Consider the following 3,994-nt stretch of genomic DNA (forward strand, 5'->3'; position numbering starts at 1 on the left):
TTCCAAAGCGGAGCTGCTTCTGGCTTTTGCTGCAGCGGTGCACTAGGCAATTCTTATTGGGGCTTGGTTTCTTTGCAGCTTGGGGCAGGAGTGCCGCTTTCTGGGTATGTGTTTTTTTGCAGAGACTATAACATGAGCATGAGGGATGCTCTAGGCTGCCTGAGGGAGCTGGGCTGGGGGAGAACATTTTGCACCTCTCTGATGCATATCAGCCTAAGGTGGGCATGTGGAGGAGGAGAAGGAAGAGGAGAAATAGAAATGAAATCTCTCTCAGGATATACATGGCCAACGCAACTCTATCACTTTGTTTTCTGATACTGTATAGTGCTGTCACTCAGGGACCTTTAGGAACTAGGACCTTGGGACTGTAATCCTACCTGTCTCACTCCTATCCCCCCTTCACCTTGAGTATTAAGAACTGAAAACAGAATGAGAGAAAGAGCAAAAGAGGGAAATAAGAGCCCTGGTAGCAAAACCCTGCTATTCCATGGGTGAAAGTAAAGCTTTGGTTACTAAGGTAAAAGGGAAATGTATACCTTTACATTCATGTCTTCAAGCATAAACTGGCCCGTAGTGTATATAGGATAAGTTCACAGTGCATGAAACAAACAGGACTGTAGGTCTTAACTGGCATCCAGCTTTCTTGCATGCACATCTGACACCATGCCAGCAACTTATGTCTTGCAAATAAGTAGGGAACCTGCCAAGGTTTGTCACTTCCTCTGTCCAATGGATAGGACATCCACTTCCCAGAAACAGAGCCATGCAGGGAGCTGATCCGGCCAGTCTGTTTGACCAGACCTGCTCCAGAGGCTCTGGCAGGAGGAGATAAGGGGTGGGGGAGGGATTTGGTTTTGTTTTCTTTTTTTGTGGGGAGGAGGAAGTGCTTTTAAATCTCTGAGCTGTTATCACGCAGAAGAGAAACCTCTGGAGCTGCAGACCAAAGGACAGTGGCTTTAGGGAAGGTGGTTACTGAAATCCTAATGGAGAGGATGGGATGAGGAAGAGGTGGTTGGTGGGAGAGAGCTGCAACTTCAGAAGCAGAGCAAATAGGAAAGAGGTAGTGAAAATATATGTGCAATACAATAGGTTTGAAGGGACTAGAGCACTGAAAACCGGCGATCTCCACTGAGTCAGGCTGGGTGCAGCTGCAGGCAGCACTCAAGGGAACCCAGCCATGGCAGCAGTGTCCGGTGGGCAGAGACTGTGGTCTCTGGGAGATGGTATGGTCAGGAACAGGGAAAATAGATGGAGACTCATGGTGCACTGCCATCAGTAGGAGCTCAGTCCCTTTAGGCAGGGACAATCATTTGCATCTGGACAATGTTGCAGGAGCTGGGCTGGGATGTGCAGGGGACAAACTCCATGCTGAGCTGGGGCAATGACTGAGCTCTACCCTGGTGTCAGAGATCAGAGCCAGCTGGGCAAGAACTGCCATGCAGGCTACCAAATGCTTTCTTGGAGATGAGACTGGGATTACCAAGCAGGGTGGGATGTCTTTACAGTAGACATGGAAATTGGGTCGGAGGCACGGGTCGGGTGAGAGATGTGAAACCTATGTGTTGGAAGTAGGACCTAATGCAGATGCTGGGAGGGAGGGAGGAAAAGTGGGAGGGAGGGAGGGGAGTGGAGACTGGAGAGGAGATGTATATAGTGTTGGGGCTTGGGTTTTATTTTTCATTTGGTTTTTGTTTGGTTTTGTTCTTTTTTTTGAAAAAAAAAATGTTTGATTTCTCATGTCTTGATGTAAACCAAATAAAAATGGTCTGTATGTTCGGAAGTAAAGAACAGCTGAAAGGTGACAAGTGTAATAAAGAAGCACTGTCCTTCCAGGCTGATACTATAACGCATTTCCCCAGACTTTTCCCACAGGGGTTGGAGGGCAAACCTGTGCCTGTGCCTGCACGGAGGCGCAGCCCGCCGGGACGGTGACCTTAGGGCTGACTCCCTGATCCACCTCCAAGCACAGTAAAGAAGAGGTGGGAAGTAGAGGTGGAAGTGGTGGTATGTAAGTAACTTTTCAGTGTTTAATCCAACCATCCCTGAGGTCAATGGGAAGAGGCTGTGTATTAGACTCTAATCTCTTGCGCACATGGTCTCTTCCTGGAGAGACAACCTGCACTATGCCTTACTGTATCTTGGGATGTAGTGAAAGGAGTGAAGATGATATCATGTATCACTTGCATAAACAAAGTAATGCAGATGGAGTAAAGGCAATACGAGCCTGAACTTTCTTTGAGGAGCTTTTGTTGCTGCTGCTTCTTCTGCCCTGTGACTTAGTCTAGGGTGATGTGTTAGGAAACACCCAGCTGCTCAGAAGAGGTACGAAGCAAGCCCTCCAAGTGAAAAGATTTATCTTGAAACCCTTTGCAACTCAGTAGAACCTTGCTTGTGGGTTCCTGGCTGTTTGTGAAGGATGGGTTTGGAAGAGAGTGCAAAGGCAGGGACCTTATGTTAAGCTTAGTTATTTGTTTTAGAGGCCATTGGCCTTGCAGAGACAAATTCTTCAGTCAGAAGTACAAATGAGTGGATTCAAGTGTAGGGCATTGATTGAATTTGGACTGAGGGACACTTTGTTTCCATGCAGCTTCCAGTTAGCAGAAATGAGTGATGGAGAATGCCAAGGATGATGGTAGTGTGTCTGAGACATAAGTGTAACCCTCTGTGTTACAACACATCTTTGTCTGGACTGGGAGGAGAGTCAAGGGTAAAAAGCAATATGAGAAATTCCCTGTCTGTCTTACGTTTAGTGCTTTGGAAAAGCAGAGGACAGTCTTGCTTCCATGGGGCAGAAGTGTGGCTTCTTTCTACAGCTGGGCCAATGAATGTTGTACTGTTTGTGTTACTGCAGCAAGGCTAAAAGAAAGATAACTTTACGTGGAAGGCAGACCAGAAGGACAGTTTCAATCCTCTTAGGAAAGGCCATTCTTCAGCAGTAAAGCTTCTCTCCACTGCAGCTGCAACTCCAGATAGAGTGCATCAGCACGGTGCAGCCACACAGCCCTGACTCAGCCATTTCTGACGATGAGCAGGCCAAGCAGGACTGGTTGGTTAAGAAACGACATGGGTTTTGCAGAGGCAAAACAAGCGCGAGTTGTGTGAGCATGAGCTCCTGTACCCCATTGTGCTCTACGCTAGAAAACCCTGGAACAAAATGCAGTCACTTGCTCCAAGAAGCTTATGCTGTTATCATCTCCCCCTGGAGACAATGGACCCAAACCACCCCAAACCTCCTGTTCTCAGCTCCATCCTGTGGGCTGCCTGCTCCCACCTAAGATAGCCAGAACTTGCCAGTACAACAGGCAGAAAGCACTTACAGAGTAATATTGAATATGTGTATGCCGAAGTGGGGAGATGAGAGGGTGGTAGACACATTATCATACGGGGATGCACATTTTGTCATTTGCACAGGCTGAGCTTGGCCTTTATACTGCCAGTCTTTTCCCCCAGAAAGGCTGAGATAGTACAGTGGTGAGTAACCTTATCTTTTTGAAGAGGGTGATAATTTCTCCTCCAGTACGTGTTTTAAACAGTAGATCAGTATTGGTTTGCCTTCTGTAAAGGCTAATGCCTCCCAGCTCTCAGTGCTATGCCAGCTGAACAACGTGGGGCAGCTCCAGGGTTAATTGCCATTCTCAGTTAAATGCTGGGTCCAGGTCTTATTTGGGGACCTCGCTGGGCATCCAGCAGATAGAGTGTCCAGGCAGGAGGGTCAAAGGTTTTTCCCCTGACTTTCCCACCCCTCTGGACACATCTTTGACCGCAGTGTGCTTTGCTGGGTAGAACATCATGTGGCTCACGGTGCCCAGCTGCACAGGTAGCCCTGGCGCTACGAAGCCCAGTGGCGAGGGCTTGGGGACCAACAGGTTGGAAGAAGCCAGGCCAGCAAGAAAGGAAAATATGATTGCCTTTGTTGTGATGCCGATACCTCTTGGGGACTCAGACAAGGGCCAATGGTCTTTTTTTCAGCACCAGGAACGCCCACGTCTTCGGT

This window comes from Phaethon lepturus, unplaced genomic scaffold, assembly GCF_000687285.1.
Source record: "Phaethon lepturus isolate BGI_N335 unplaced genomic scaffold, ASM68728v1 scaffold1882, whole genome shotgun sequence".
NCBI classification, from domain to species: domain Eukaryota; kingdom Metazoa; phylum Chordata; class Aves; order Phaethontiformes; family Phaethontidae; genus Phaethon; species Phaethon lepturus.